This window comes from Phoenix dactylifera, chromosome 15 (genome assembly GCF_051530095.1).
Source record: "Phoenix dactylifera cultivar Ajwa chromosome 15, Ajwa_hap1_PhDact_Kaust_v1.1, whole genome shotgun sequence".
Taxonomy (NCBI): domain Eukaryota; kingdom Viridiplantae; phylum Streptophyta; class Magnoliopsida; order Arecales; family Arecaceae; genus Phoenix; species Phoenix dactylifera.
The window spans coordinates 3647684-3664673 of NC_143204.1; the positions used below are offsets into that span (position 1 = coordinate 3647684).

General features: G+C 44.1%; 1 pseudogene across 1 annotated transcript; it reads left to right on the plus strand.

Moving 5' to 3' along the window:
• Nucleotides 1–1245: 1245 nt before the first annotated feature.
• LOC148699829 (uncharacterized) lies at nucleotides 1246–7333 on the plus strand (annotated as a pseudogene). Its single transcript, XR_016398560.1, has one exon. The product of XR_016398560.1 is annotated as an uncharacterized LOC148699829 (transcript).
• The last annotated feature ends 9657 nt before the right edge of the window (nucleotides 7334–16990 follow it).

The following is a 16990-nucleotide window of genomic DNA, read 5'->3' on the forward strand; positions in this document are numbered from 1 at the left end:
ACATACATCACCCTTTTGCGTGAGTCGCCGTAGTCGTGCTCGAGCTTCATCCTTAGCAAACGCGGGGAAGAATTGCTTTCGAAGTTTAGTTTGGAACTATGACCAAGTGGTGATTGGAGCAGCCCCTCACTTCACATCGTTAGCCCGACGTCGCCACCAAAGCATCGCCACATCCCTCAAGAACATGGCCGCCGTGCTCAGCTTCATGGCTTCCTCCCTCACGCCGGTAACCTGTAGGTATTGTTCCACGGCGAAAAGAAAGTTATCCACCTCCTTCGTGGAGTGTCGTCCGCAGAACTCCTATGGCTTGGGAACATCAAGCTTGTGCAGGGGGCGCGTAGCCTCTCTTGTGACCTCCATTGTCATGGAGAAGAGGATGCGCCTGTGGTGGTACTCTCCTTTAAAAGATCAACCACCTAATCTTGGAGAGCCTTCACCATGATCTCCAACCCCTCGTTATGCCGTAGCACTTCCTTATAGCGCCGCTCCATATCGAAGGAAATTTGGTTCAGCTGAGCGGCGATCTCACCTCGGAGGGTTGCGCCCCTACCCTCAAGGTCCTCCATCCGTCCTTCAACCTCAGCTATTTGGGCCTCGCACCTCCGTAATCGATTGTCGGCGGAGATAACCGGAGATGCAATGCATAACCCATACATAGAATCATCAACTAGATGTGCTCCACCCAACGCCGTACCTCCTCCTGAGGCTGGATTGGGATCCACGGTCGAGGATGATGCATCCGCCATTCCCACCATGGAAGTTACCGTAAAGGTCGTCTCCATCGTTTCTAGTATGGCTCTGATACCAAGTGTCATGTACGAAGGAATCTCAGAGCGGATCCCAACAACGTGCGGCTCGGTCTACCGAAGATAACCGATCAGCCTTCCTAGGGTGGGAACCTAGTCTCTATGACTTAGGTCACGCCTAACAACAATAATGCAGCGAAGCACAACACCAGAAAATACCACGAAGGAGAAAGAGAAATACAGGGGAAGAGAACTTTATTGAATAACCACTTAACTGATTACAATAAGCTCTCCTGGTCTCTCGAGCTCTACCCAATACCAATCCCTTCCCTTTGAGGGTCCTCTTATAGAGGAGCAACCTCCAATTACAAATCCCTCAGAACTCAACTTCCCATGTACAAGATAGGGATGAATTCCAGATAAGATAGGAAAACCCCGATTCCCATAGGATTCTGCGCAATCAGCTGAAATAGCCAAGTTCGTGCCCCAACCAAACTCGGATTACAACGAAACTGGATTCGTTGGATTCAGAATGAAAAATCCTTCCAGATGGCGCCTTTCTCACTCTGAACGGACTTCTGTAAAGTTCCCAAAATGCCCCTCAACGTGAGAACGTATGGAAATAGTGTTACAGCTACGTTTTCTAACTGAAAGATTCTATCTTTCAGTTAGAAAACGTGTTAAAAACATGTCCCTTGCCTTCTGGAGACTTATGCCACGTACCTCCATCAGTGGCACACATATCTATGCATCCCAATTTTCCGGATTCAGCTCATGCTTCGAGATAAGCCCTCAACACTGAATCAGACTCGTTGCAGCAGCTTTCCTCCTAATGATGAACTAGCATGTATTCTTGCCAATACACGCCTTGGAGCACGTGCCTCCGGCCCCATGCTCTTGGGTATTCCTCCTAGATCTCGCACATGTTTCCCTAGGTGATCCTAGAGGACCCAGATTTGGTCTCCAAGTTGTCCAAATCTCTAGAAAGCACGGTCAGACCTCGAACCCATCCAGCGACCCGATCTGGTTTATACCTTGATCCGTGTCCGGTCCAGCCCTGATTCGAGGTGCCGTGACATAAATATGCCAAAATTTTGTCTCTAGTTACCCTCCCATAATGAAACCGTGAGTCAGGCTATTTCTCCACATCTGTAAAAATAGTAACAAATTGTATAATGAGCTAGACAATCTACTAAGCAATGAACATAACTAAATAAATTAGAAAATAAAATAAATATTAATTTATAGGAAATAAGCACATTAAATGCATTAATTAAAATTCTAGATCTAGATATATAGCATTATCAAAGTATCTTAACACGAGAATCAAATCTTTTCTGAAATATAAATTTCGTTTATAAATTCAAATTCTTTCAAAATATCAAATTCATCTTCTCAGTCATGAGGTATGACCATATTTTTTTTTTTTGTAGCAGGCTCATGATGCCATACATCTGAAAAATTACTTGTTATTCCCCATCCACATTTAGTACATACCTACAAGCCCCAATAAATTCTAATTTAGGAACATTTATATATCTTTAGTTTCTCACATGTAAGGATTTTGATAAAGACATAGTTCACGTCCCATTCACTGTCATAGCACATTTATCTTGAATTAGATCCTCAGAATTAAGAAAATCAAAATGCTAAACAAAGTGCATAACAACAAAGCTTTTCTGAATGGAAGTGACCTTTGACTGTTCATTTTTTGATATTTTTTGTGAAAATTGATAATTATAGATTGCTTGGTAATTTATTGAAAGTCTAACCCATCAAAATGAGTTTAAGTTGGGATTTAAATTTTATTTTTTTATAGAATTTGAGAAACTTGGCCTCACCATTTGTCAATGTGAATATAGATCTCCAAGTTATTGATAGTGAAAAGTTTTGAATTAAATTAAGCGGGAAACTTGTCATTTTATTTAAAATCAGAAGTTATAGCTTTATCTTCAATTAACAGTTTAATGATTTGATGCTTCTTTTACATTAAGTTGATTTAAAGCATGATTCATTGCACCTGCTCGAATTGAATGGTATAGAGCATGCCGTACCATACGTGGTATTGGTGGTGCACCAATGTTTGATATGACGAAAAGATCCCATACCATACTATACTGCCACATTGCTAGTGTGGCACTGGTACAGAGTTCTATACCGATACGGCGCCTTCATTTAATATTTTTTTTTGAGATTTTTGCATATAACTCCTTTTACTAATTAGTTATATATAAAGGCCCTTCTTTTATATATTTGCAAATGAGACCTCTCTTATTTCAAAAACTTCTTCCTTTGCATTAGTTATAATGGAATATTATTGTGCTTTTTCCTTTCTCGCCTCAGCGCTTTAGAGTTTCTAAATGGCAAGTCATTTGTGCTTCTCTCTACCTTTGTCACTGAATTCGAGCTTGTCTCCACCACCATCGGTAGTATTAGGATGTTGATTCTATTTTGAATACGGTTCAATAGCTAGAAGCTCTAGAAGACCAAATGAGAGAATAAGTGGAAAGAAACATTATATACATTGCATTTGGCTAATGGGAAGTTAACTTGGATTCTTATCAGGGAAATTTGAAATGAGGGTGATGAAACAAAGAATGGAATAGAGAACAAACAATTTTATGTGGTTCGGCTCGAAAGCCTACATCCATGGGAGAAGAGAGATGGGATCTTTTTATTCACTGCATTAACAAAGAATATACCGGCATAGACCCATATAAAGGCCAAAAGCAACAATAGAGGGATGGTCCAAACAAAGCAAACAATCGTTGGAGAAAAACTCTCCATAATGTCACGTACGAAAGGATTTTAAAGCGAATCCCAACAACGTGCAGCTCGGTCTACCGAAGATAACCGATCAGCCTTCCTGGCATGGGTACCTAGTCCAGTTAGGTCATGCCTAACAACAATAATGCAACGAAGCACAACACCAAAAAATACTACGAAGGAGAAGGAGAAATATAGGGGAAGAGAACTTTATTGAATAACCACTCAAATGATTACAATAAGCTCTCCTGGCCTCTCCAGCTCTACCGGATACCAATCCCTCCCCTTTGAGGGTCCTCTTATAGAGGAGCAACCTCCAGTTACAAGTCCCTCACGAACTCAACTTCCCATACACAAGATAAGGATGAATTTTAGATAAGATAGGAAAACCCCGATTCCCGCAGGATTCTGCGCAATCAGATAAAACAGCCAAGTTCGTGCTCAAACGAACTCGGATTACCATGAAACTGGATTCGTTGGATTTGGAACGAAAAACCCTTCTAGATGGCACCTTTTCCACTTTGAACGGACTTCTATAAAGTTTCCGAAATGTCCCTCAAAGTGAAAGCGCGTGGAAACAGCGTTACAGCCATGTCTTCTAACCATACACGTTTTTAGTTATAGAAACGTGTTAAAACGTGTCCCTTGCCTTCTGGAGACTTATGCCATGTTCTTCCATCAGTGGCACACATTTCCATGCACCCCAATTTCTCGGATTCAGTCCATGCTTCGAGATAAGCCCACAACACTGAATCAGTCTCGTTGCAGCAGCTTCCCTCCTAATGATGAACCAGCATGTATTCTCAACAATACATGCTTTGGAGCACGTGCCCACGGCCCCATGCTCTTGGGTATTCCTCCTACATCTTGCACACGTTTCCCTAGGTGATATGATCCAGCTCAAGGACTTTGACAAGGACAAAGAAGATGCCCAAGATGATGTGGAGATTCCAATTGGGCCAATCACAAGAGCTCGGGCCAAGAAACTTCAAGAAGCTGTCCAAACTTTATTAACTCAAGCCCAAGGAGAAGGTTCTAGTCCACATGAAGATTTGGACTTGAAGATGGTTAATATGTGGCAAGTCCATTTCGACAATATCCAGCGCAATTAATTATTTAAACATGGAAAAGAAGAGTCTAATCCTTTCAAATTCGGACTCCTCTTTATGGTGCATTTATCATAGGCTTTTGGAAGGCTGAAGGACATTTTTGAGGCTTGCAAATGAAGGATGAACCTAGTCAAAATGGTTGGGAGTTTTGCTGCAACTTCCCAAGGTTAATTAATTGCTGCCAAGACTTTAAGTAGTATTCCTTTCATCTTCACCAACTTTCATTTAATGTTTTTTCTAGTTGGTTCAATGCACCCAAGGCTTGTTTTGCCTATAAATACTTGGTGTTTTCACTTGTAATCAAGCAATTCCGAAATATAATCTTTTTGTGAGAATTTTCTCTCTATTGTTCTTGTGTAGAACTTACGGTAGTTTCAAGTACAACCACTTGAACCTCCAACCCTTGATAATATTGGTTTCTGACTCTCTATAGTCACGGGGTCAATATTCCTAATCCTTTGATAATATAGGTTTCTTGCTCTTTATAGCAACGGAGTCTATATTCCTTTCCTTTTAACCTTTTTGGACGATCTGGGAATTGATTTTCCAAACTTTTGTTGTTGGGTCTCACGGCAGGTTCGTTGAGGTTTGCATCATTTGGTATCAGAGCCAAGGTTTCCAATCAGGTTACCTATCCCTTATTTGCTTTTATATTCTCTCATTTATATTTTTTTCATCCTTTTGCATCGTTTGATATCATTTCATCCATAACCATTTCATTTCTATTCTCTACCATTTCTTTTCGTGCTTCATCTTTGTTGATATTGCTGTTGGTTCTATTATTGAAAGGAAAACATAAAAAGAGGAGACTGAAGTTGTAAAAAAAAAAAAAAGAAGAAAAGAAAAAAAAAGACAAAAAAAAGGGAGATCAAAAGGAGTTAGAAGGTTAAATGTTTTGAAAGAAAAAAGAAGAAGGAGAAGTTTGCCTTTTATTATCATCTATTTCTCATATTTCATCTCTATATATCCATCATTCAACTTTTCATGTCCATTTGCTTTCTTTTCATATTCTTTGCTTTTCTTTTCATATCCATTTCTTCCCATCATTTATGTTCCTAAACTCTTCACACTTGTTGCTTCCATATTGACTCCCCTCAAAAATCTGTATTTTTAAGTGTGTTGGTTTTTCATTTGCTTTGCTTTGAAATTTACCTTAGTTTTCTCAAGAACTTTTAAGAGAAAATTGAGTGGTAAAAGGCAAGAGTGTGTGAGATCATCAGAGGGAAAAAGCCAAATCATTGTGTGCAAAGACGAGTGATTGAGTGAAATATATTTGAGTGAAACACGTGAGGGAGTGGTGAGGTTCTTTCCATTTTTACAACATGTCTCAAGGCGGAAGTGAGGAAGCACCAATAGACACCAAATTGAACATTCAAGCTCTGCAACAACAATTCCAGCGGATGAATGCCCAACTTGAAGAAATCCGAGAACGATTAGATCATAATGACCAACAAGTGAATCAAATACAGCAAGGCACTATGCCACGAGGGAGAAGGCAAAACAGATGTCCCTCCATTCCTCCAGCTGATCATGTTGATACTTATGAAGGTGAAAATGAAGAATTTGATGATGAAACCTCCCTAGCTTCCATACGAAGACAAAGAGATCATAGACCAAGACGACATCGCCAGCACATGCATCAAAATAGAGATCTTGTCGATCGCAACACAGGTTCGATTAAACTTTCTCTCCCACCTTTTCAAGGTAAAAATGATCCTGATGCTTACATTGAATGGGAAAGAAAAGTGGAACTTGTTTTCGATTGTCATAACTATTCGGAGGAAAAGAAAGTTAAGCTTGCAGCTGTTTCTTTTACTGACTATGCAATTGTTTGGTGGGACCAATTGGTTCTAAGTCGAAAAAGAAACCGAGAGATTCCAATTGATAATTGGGATGACATGAAAGCTACCATGAGGAGAAGGTTTGTTCCTTCACACTATTATAGAGACTTACATTTGAAGTTGCAAAGTCTTAAATAGGGAACAAAATCTATTGAAGAATACCATAAGGAGATGGAAATAACCATGATTCGTGCCAATGTTGAAGAAGATAGAGAGGCAACAATGGCTAGATTCATTTGTGGTCTCAACCGTGAGATTGCGAATGTTGTGGAACTACAACATTATGTGGAAATTGAAGATGTGGTCCACATGGCTATGAAAGTTGAGAGGCAACTTAAAAGAGGAGGAAGATCATCATCCAAGCATGAAGCTGCTGGTTCATCTAATTGGAAGTCCAAATGGAGTCCTACTCCAAAACAAGAAGATGACACGAACGAAGGGATTACAAAGCGAATCCCAACAACGTGCGGCTCGGTCTATCGAAGATAACCGATCAGCCTTCCTGGCGTGGGTACCTAGTCTCTATGAATTAGGTCACGCCTAACAACAATAATGCAGCGAAACACAACACCAGAAAATACCACGAAGGAGAAGAAGAAATGTTGGGGAAGAGAACTTTATTGAATAACCACTCAACTGATTACAATAAGCTCTCTTGGCCTCTCCAGCTCTACCGGATCCCAATCCCTCCCCTTTGAGGGTCCTCTTATAGAGGAGCAACCTCCAGTTACAAGTCCCTCACGAACTCAACTTCCCATGCACAAGATAAGGATGAATTCTAGATAAGATAGGAAAACCCCCATTCCCGCAGGATTCTGCGCAATCAGATAAAACCGCCAAGTTCATGCCTCAAACGAACTCGGATTACCATGAAACTAGATTCGTTGGATTCAGGACGAAAAATGCTTCTAGATGGCACCTTTTCCACTTTGAACGGACTTCTGTAGAGTTTCCGAAATGCCCCTCAAAGTGAAAACGCGTGGAAACAGCGTTACAGCCACGTCCTCTAACAATACACGTTTTCAGTTATAAAAACGTGTTAAAACGTGTCCCTTGCCTTCTGGAGACTTATGCCACGTTCCTCCATCAGTGGCACACATTTCCATGCATCCCAATTTCTCGGATTCAGTCCATGCTTCGAGATAAGCCCACAACGCTGAATCAGTCTCGTTGCAGCAGCTTTTCTCCTAATGATGAACCAACATGTATTCTCAACAATACACGCCTTGGAGCACGTCCCACGGCCCCATGCTCTTGGGTATTCCACCTACATCTTGCACACGTTTCCCTAGGTGATCCTAGGGCCCAGATTTGGTCTCCAAGTTGCTCAAATCTCTAGAGAGCACCGTCAGACCTCGAACCCGTCCAGCGACCTGATCTGGTTTATACCTTGATTCGCGTCCGGTCCAGCCCCGATTCGAGGAGCCGTGACACCCTGCCCCACCTAAGCCGAAGTCGCCCCTGACGAGGCTAGGCGGTACTCGTTGATGATGTCTTCGAACTGCCATAGTTCGTCACCATATTCCCAGCTTGCTTCTGAATCTGATAGTCCTTTCCATCGGACTAAGTATTGCACACGGTTACCCTTTTTTCTGTCCGCCTTGATTTCAGAAACCTTCTTGGTGTAATGAACTCGTACGGCCACTGGAGCTCGCCCGCTTCGAGCCCGAGAAGGGTCAGTTGTGTCCTCTTTGAATGGTTTCAACAAGGACACGTGGAACACTGGGTGCACTTTTAGCTTGGAAGGCAGCGACAATCGGTATGCTGTCTCTCCAATTCGATGTGTGATGATGAAGGGACCTTCATACCTCCTCACAAGTGCTTTGTGGTAGCCCGACTTCAATTTCATGTGATGATAAAGCTTCACCAATACCCGATCACCAACCTGAAATTCAGCTGCCCGCCGCTTTATGTCAGCCCACTTCTTCATCCGTTTGGTCGCCTTCCACAAGAAGACCTGAACCAAATCTGTATCCTCCTTCAGATTCCTCACGAACCTGTAGGCGGTCGGACTACGTCCCATGTAGTCTGCTGCGATACTTCCCGGAGTGTCTGGTTGCAGCCCTGTAATCACCTCGAATGGTGATTTACCTGTCGACTCCGATCGCTGTAAGTTGTAGCTGAATTGGGCTTGGTCCAAGAGTCGCACCCAATCCCGCTGGTTGGCACTCACATAGTGCCTCAAATACATCTCCAATAATGCATTGGTTCGCTCTGTTTGGCCATCGGTCTGAGGGTGGAAGGCCGTGGACATCTTCAACTCCGTTCCGAGCATCCGAAATAACTCCGTCCAGAACCTCCCCGTGAAGCGAGCATCGCGATCAGAAACGATACTCCGCGGTATTCCCCAATATTTCACCACATATGTAAAGAACAACCGCGCCACGTTCTCTGCATGGCAAGTAGTAGGTGCTGCAATGAAGACTCCGTACTTCGAGAAGCGATCCACCACTACCATGATAGAGCTGTTCCCATCCGCCAGAGGTAGTCCTATGATGAAGTCCATGGAGACACTCTCCCACGGACGCTCTGGTATAGGTAATGGCTCCAACAACCCCGCAGGCCGTCGATGTTCAACCTTGTCTTGTTGGCATAGTAGACAAGTGCGAACATACTCCTCGATGTCATCCCGCATCTTCGGCCAATAGTAGTTATGTTCTACGAGAGCTTGGGTCCGATGCAACCCCTGGTGTCCCGCCCACATAGAATCATGGTGTTCTCGTAACACCTCGCGCCTCAGCCCTCCACCTGAAGGCACATAGACACATCGCCCTCGTGTCAAAATCAGCCCTCCTTCGGTCCAGAAACGGCGCGCCTTGCCGTCTTTGATGAGTTCACCCATGGAAGTGGCCCATTGATCCTTCTCCATCTCGGTCTTGACCCTCTCCATTAGGTTACTTGCTGGTCCGGAAAAGGAAGAGACTGCAGCCAGCTGTGCCTTTCTACTCAAAGCATCAGGGACTGAATTAGTTTGGCCCGGCTTGTACTCGATGTCGAAATCGAATTCAGCCAGAAACTGCTGCCATCTCGCCTGCTTGGGGGTGAGTTTTGGTTGGGTCTGAAAGTAGCTTGTGGCCACGTTATCCGTGCGCACCACAAACTTAGATCCGAGGAGGTAATGACGCCAGGTTCGAAGACAGTGCACAATTGCAGTCATCTCCTTTTCATGAACCGTATACCTGCGCTCGGTGTCGTTCAACTTCCGACTCTCGTAGGCCACTGGGTGCCCTTCCTGCATGAGCACCCCTCCAATGGCAAAATCTGATGCGTCGGTGTGGACTTCAAAAGAAATAGAAAAGTCCGGTAGCACGAGGACCGGCTCCGCCGTGACCGCCTGCTTGAGACGATCAAACGCTTCCTGACATTGGTTTGACCACCGCCATGGTCGATCCTTCTTTAACAAATCCGTCAGTGGGGCGCATAACTTCGAATATCCGGTGATGAACCTCCTATAGTAATTTGCCAAGCCAAGAAAAGAGCGTAAGTGTGTAACACGTGTAGGTACCTCCCACTCGGCTATGGCTGAAATTTTTGAGGGATCCATCATGAGCCTTCCATCCCCAATGATGTGCCCGAGGAACGGCACCCTCTGCTGCGCAAACACACACTTCTCCTTCTTCACAAAGAGTTGGTGCTGCCGTAGGGTAGAGAAGACTTGCCTCAGGTGTGCCACATGCTCATCCAATGCCCGGCTGTATACAACAATGTCATCCAAGTATACTACCACGAATTTATCGATGAAGTCGTGGAGTACACGCTGCATCAAAGCACAGAAAGTTGCTGGTGCGTTGGTGAGGCCGAAAGGCATGACAAGGTACTCGAAGCTCCCGTACCTTGTCACACATGCAGTCTTCTCAATGTCCTCCTCCGCCACGCGAACCTGATAGTACCCGCTGCGAAGATCCAACTTGGAAATCCATCGTGCCTTGCCAAGTTGATCGAACAAATCATCAATCCGAGGAATGGGGTACTTGTTCTTCACCGTGAGCTTGTTGAGGGCCCTGTAGTCGATGCAGAGTCTCAACGAACCATCGTGCTTCTTCTGAAAAAGTACCGGTGCTCCATACGGACTCTTCGAAGGTCGAACGAACCCGCTGTCCACCAACTCCGTTAGTTGCCTCCTCAGCTCCTGGAGTTCAGGTGGGGCCATCCTATATGGTGCTTGAGCTGGTGGACGTGCTCCATGCACCAAATCAATCCGATGATCGATTTTTCTTTCTGGCGGCAATTGCTTGGGTAACTCGGGGGGCATCACATCCCCGAATTCAGTGAGAACACCCTCGATGGGCGCTGGAATCTCCTCTCCTTCCAGTAGTTCTTCCTCCTGAAGGGACGCAATATATGTTGGAAGTCCCCTTCTCAGCCCCTTAGCAAGTTGCATCGCCGATAGGACTCGCTGCGGAGTCCCTTTAACTCGCTTCCCTGGAACTACGCAAGCTCCACTCGGATTCAGGACCACCACCACATCTGAATCCGGCTTTATCATGGCTTGTAGCTGGGTAAGCAAAGACATGCCGATGACCACCTCGTAGTCGTCGATCGGGGCGACCACCGCTGTCACCCGTCCGGTCCATGCGCCGAATTGGATCTCAACATCCTTCGACGTTCCGCTGGTAGCCACTTCTGCGGAATTGACCGCCTTGAACGTGTGTTCATCATGTTCAATCTTCAGATTTAACCTCTTTGCCGTAGCAAGGTCCACGAAGAAGTCAGTGGCACCCGTATCAATGAGTGCCTGGAAGATGTGACCACCAATGCAGATAGGTGCATAGAGCAGACCTCGTGGCCCCTTGGCCTTCAGGGCATTGAGACTGAGTGAGCCCATCCTTTGGTCGGTCTCTTGCTTCTCCTCCACCGCCATAGATGCTATCTTGCCCCTCAATGGACAGTCCTTCACCTTGTGCGGTCCATTGCAAATATAGCATGAGATGGTGCTGGTACCTTGCGCCACCCCTTTGCCCTTCGCTTGGGAAGCCCCTCCACTCGAGGAGCTCGGATTCGAGCCCTTTGTACCTCCTTTGTGACCTGATTTCGCTCCCCCACCTTTGCCCTGTTTCGATGCTTGGGCTTTGGGAGCTGTGGGTTGAGTCTTGAACTCGATGAGAGCCTCCGCTTGAGCTATCGCCTCGTTCAAACTCTGGACTCCTCTTCGCTGCAACTCCATCTTTGCCCACGGTTTGAGCCCGTCAAGAAAAGTGAAGAGAGAGTCCTCGTTGCTGAGGTCTGGTACCTCCAACAACAATTCGCTGAACTCTCGCACATACTCACGCACATCGCCCTTTTGCGTGAGCCGCCGTAGTCGTGCTCGAGCATCATCCTTAGCGAACGCGGGGAAGAATTGCTTTCGAAGTTCAGTTTGGAACTGTACCCAAGTGGTGATTGGAACAGCCCCTCGCTTCACATCGTCGGTCCGACGTCGCCACCAAAGCATCGCCACATCCCTCAAGAACATAGCCGCCGTGCTCACCTTCATGGCTTCCTCCCTCACGCCGGTAACCTGCAAGTATTGCTCCACGGCGAAAAGAAAGTTATCCACCTCCTTCGCGGACCGTCGTCCGCAGAACTCTTGTGGCTTGGGAACATCAAGCTTGTGCAGGGGGCGCGTAGCCTCTCTTGCGACCTCCATTGTCAATGGAGAAGAGGATACGCCTGTGGTGGTACTCTCCTTTAAAAGGCCAACCACCTGATTTTGGAGAGCCTTCACCATGATCTCCAACTTCTCGTTACGCCGCAGCACTTCCTTATAGTGCCGCTCCATATCGAAGGAAATCTGGTTCAGCTGAGCGGCGATCTCACCTCGGAGGGTTGCGTCCCTACCCTCAAGGTCCTCCATCCGTCCTTCAACCTCAGCTATTTGGGCCTCGCACCTCCGTAATCGATTGTCGGCGGAGATAACCGGAGATGCAATACGTAACCCATACAGAGATTCATCAACTGGATGCGCTCCACCCATCGCCGTGCCTCCTCCTGAGGCTGGATTGGGATCCATGGTCGAGGATGATGCGTCCGCCATTCCCAGCATGGAAGTTACCGTAGAGGTCGTCTCCTTCATTTCTGGTATGGCTCTGATACCAAGTGACACGAACGAAGGGATTACAAAGCGAATCCCAACAACGTGCGGCTCGGTCTATCGAAGATAACCGATCAGCCTTCCTGGCGTGGGTACCTAGTCTCTATGAATTAGGTCACGCCTAACAACAATAATGCAGCGAAACACAACACCAGAAAATACCACGAAGGAGAAGAAGAAATGTAGGGGAAGAGAACTTTATTGAATAACCACTCAACTGATTACAATAAGCTCTCTTGGCCTCTCCAGCTCTACCGGATCCCAATCCCTCCCCTTTGAGGGTCCTCTTATAGAGGAGCAACCTCCAGTTACAAGTCCCTCACGAACTCAACTTCCCATGCACAAGATAAGGATGAATTCTAGATAAGATAGGAAAACCCCCATTCCCGCAGGATTCTGCGCAATCAGATAAAACCGCCAAGTTCATGCCTCAAACGAACTCGGATTACCATAAAACTAGATTCGTTGGATTCAGGACGAAAAATGCTTCCAGATGGCACCTTTTCCACTTTGAACGGACTTCTGTAGAGTTCCCGAAATGCCCCTCAAAGTGAAAACGCGTGGAAACAGCGTTACAGCCACGTCCTCTAACAATACACGTTTTCAGTTATAAAAACGTGTTAAAACGTGTCCCTTGCCTTCTGGAGACTTATGCCACATTCCTCCATCAGTGGCACACATTTCCATGCATCCCAATTTCTCGGATGCAGTCCATGCTTCGAGATAAGCCCACAACGCTGAATCAGTCTCGTTGCAGCAGCTTTTCTCCTAATGATGAACCAACATGTATTCTCAACAATACACGCCTTGGAGCACGTCCCACGGCCCCATGCTCTTGGGTATTCCACCTACATCTTGCACACGTTTCCCTAGGTGATCCTAGGGCCCAGATTTGGTCTCCAAGTTGCCCAAATCTCTAGAGAGCACCGTCAGACCTCGAACCCGTCCAGCGACCTGATCTGGTTTATACCTTGATCCGCGTCCGGTCCAGCCCCGATTCGAGGAGCCGTGACAAAGAAAAGCCTACTTCTAGGCCTAAAGAAGAAAAAACTATGACCAAACAATCTGAAAAAGGTACTTCTTCCAACCAAACTCAAAAAAATCGTGATATTAAATGCTTCCGATGTCAAGGCTTTGGTCATATTTCTTCTCAATGCCCAAACAAGAGAACCATGATCTTGCTAGATAATGGGGATATTGTTTCTGAAGAAGAAAATGATAAAGAGTCTATGCCACAACTTGAAGATGCTAGTGATATAGAGCAGGCTGTTGTTGGTCAAGCCTTAGTTGTTCTTAGAGCCCTCCATGTTCAAGCTCAAACAGACAATGATGAACAACAACGTGAGAATATCTTTTACACTCGCTGCCATGTCAAAGAAAGAGTTTGTGGTTTGATAATTGATGGTGGAAGTTGTGTGAATGTGGCAAGCAAGCTGATGGTGGACAAGCTAGGGTTGAAGACTCAAAAGCACCCTCATCCATATCGACTTCAATGGCTTAATGATAGTGGAGAATTAAAAGTCACAAAACAGGTACTTCTATCTTTTTCCATTGGAAGATATTCTGATGAAGTCCTCTGTGATGTGGTTCCAATGCAAGCAAGTCACATATTGCTTGGAAGACCTTGGCAATTTGATAGGCGTACCCTCCATGATGGTTACAAAAATAAGTACAGCTTTACTAAGAATGGCAGAAACATCACTTTGGCTCCTTTACCCCCTCATCAAGTTCTTGAAGAGCAAAATCAAATCAAGAAATCTGTAGCAACCAGTGCTAAACAAAGTAAGAATGAAAATGAGAGTTCAAAAGAAATTGTGAGTAAAGAATCTGATAAGAAAAGTGAGAAAAAGAAAGAGAAAAAAAAAGTGAATTTCTATACAAAAGAAAGAGAGATTAAGAGAGCTATGGTTTCACAGAAGCCAATGATGTTGATCTTGTATAAGGAAGCTTATCTCTCAACAACTAACCTTGATGATTCTTTGCCTAGTACTGCCATATCTCTTTTACAGGAATTTCAAGATGTTTTTTCAGAAGAGATGCCACCAGGATTGCCACCAATTAGAGGCATTGAACATCAAATTGACCTAGTTCCGGGTGCCCAAATTCCAAATAGACCAGCTTATAGATGCAGCCCCGAAGAAGCAAAAGAATTGCGAAGACAAGTTGAAGAGTTGATGAACAAAGGTCATGTTAGAGAGAGCATGAGCCCATGTGCTGTTCCAGTTTTGCTAGTTCCCAAGAAAGATGGAACTTGGAGGATGTGCATTGACTGCCGTACTATCAACAAAATAACGGTAAAGTATCGTTATCCTATTCCCCGTCTTGATGACATGCTTGATGAACTCCATGGTTCCACTATCTTTTCTAAAATTGATTTGAAATCTGGATATCATCAAATTCGAATGAAAGAGGGAGATGAGTGGAAAACTGCTTTTAAAACAAAACATGGACTTTATGAGTGGTTAGTTATGCCCTTTGGATTAACTAATGCACCCAGCACTTTTATGCGCTTAATGAATCATGTCTTGCGTAAGTTTATTGGAAAATTTGTGGTTGTCTACTTTGATGACATATTGATTTACAGCAAGAACTTGCATGAACACTTAGGGCATTTAAAGAATGTTTTATTTGAGCTAAGAAAAGAGCAATTGTATGCTAACCTTAAGAAGTGTACATTTTGTTTGGACAAAGTTGTATTTCTTGGCTTTGTTGTAAGTACTAGAGGTGTAGAAGTTGATGAAGAGAAGGTAAAGGCAATCAAAGGCTGGCCTACACCAACTACTATCACCGAAGTTAGGAGCTTCCATGGCTTGGCGGGATTCTACCGAAGGTTTGTTCCAAACTTTAGCACTATAGCTGCTCCATTGACAGAAATCATCAAGAAAAGCGTTGAATTCAAATGGGGTGAAGCACAAGAGAAAGCATTCAACACCTTGAAAGAAAAGCTAAGTTCTGCCCCTTTATTACTTTTACCAGATTTCTCTAAAACTTTTGAAATCGAATGTGATGCTTCTGGTATTGGTATAGGTGCTGTCCTAATACAAGATAAGAGACCCTTGGCTTACTTTAGTGAGAAGTTGAGCGGAGCTGCCTTGAACTACTCCACCTATGACAAAGAACTCTATGCATTGGTGAGAGCATTAGAGACGTGGCAACACTACCTATGGTCAAAGGAGTTTGTTATTCACACCGATCATGAATCTTTGAAGCATTTGAAGAGCCAAGGTAAGCTTAATCGAAGGCATGCTCATTGGGTTGAGTTTATTGAGATGTTCCCATATGTTGTCCAATACAAGCAAGGTAAAAATAATATTGTTGCTGATGCGTTATCAAGAAGGTATATTCTTCTATCTACTCTTTCAGCAAAGTTTTTGGGGTTTGAACATATCAAGGAGTTGTACCCACAAGATTCTGAGTTTTCAACAGTTTTTGAAGCTTGTGAAACAAAACCTTTTGAAAAATTTTACAAGCAAGATGGGTACTTATTTCGGGAAAATAAGCTTTGCGTTCCGAAGTGTTCTTTACGTGAGCTTCTTGTCAGGGAGTCTCATGAGGGAGGATTAATGGGACATTTTGGTATTTTTAAAACTCTGGAAATTTTGAAAGAACATTTCTTTTGGCCTCACATGAAAAGAGATGTTGACAGAATTTGCAACAGATGTATCACTTGCAAAAAAGCCAAATCAAGAGTGAAGCCTCATGGATTATATAAAGCTTTACCTATTCCTAGTCACCCTTGGACTGATGTTTCTATGGATTTTGTTTTAGGTTTACCTAGAACTAGAAGGGGAAAAGATTCAATTTTTGTTGTTGTAGACCGATTTTCTAAAATGGCGCATTTTATCCCTTGTCATAAAACTGATGATGCCGTTCATATTGCTGAATTGTTTTTTAGGGAAGTTGTTCGTCTTCAGGGTCTCCCTAAGACAATTGTTAGTGATAGGGATGTTAAGTTCCTTAGTCATTTCTGGCGAGTTTTGTGGGGTAAATTGGGAACAACTTTGTTATTTTCTACTACTTGTCACCCTCAAACAGATGGTCAAACAGAGGTTGTGAATCGGACTTTAGGTACTTTGTTGCGTGCTATAATTAAAAAGAATTTGAAGACTTGGGAAGATTGCATTCCTTTTATTGAATTTGCTTATAATAGAACTGTGCATTCTTCTACTTCTTATTCACCATTTGAAGTTGTTTATGGTTTTAACCCATTAACTCCATTGGATTTACTTCCTTTACCTGTTAACAAGATTACCAGTTTAGATGGGAAGAAGAAAGCTGAAAAGGTGAAGAAAAGCCATGAAGAAGCACGCCAACATATCCTTAAACGAAATGAGCAAGCTGCTGCCCATGCCAATAAAGGGAGAAAGGAAGTCATTTTCCAACCAGGAGACTTGGTTTGGGTACATTTTCGCAAAGAGAGATTCCCTAGCCAACGAAAATCAAAGCTCAATCCACGTG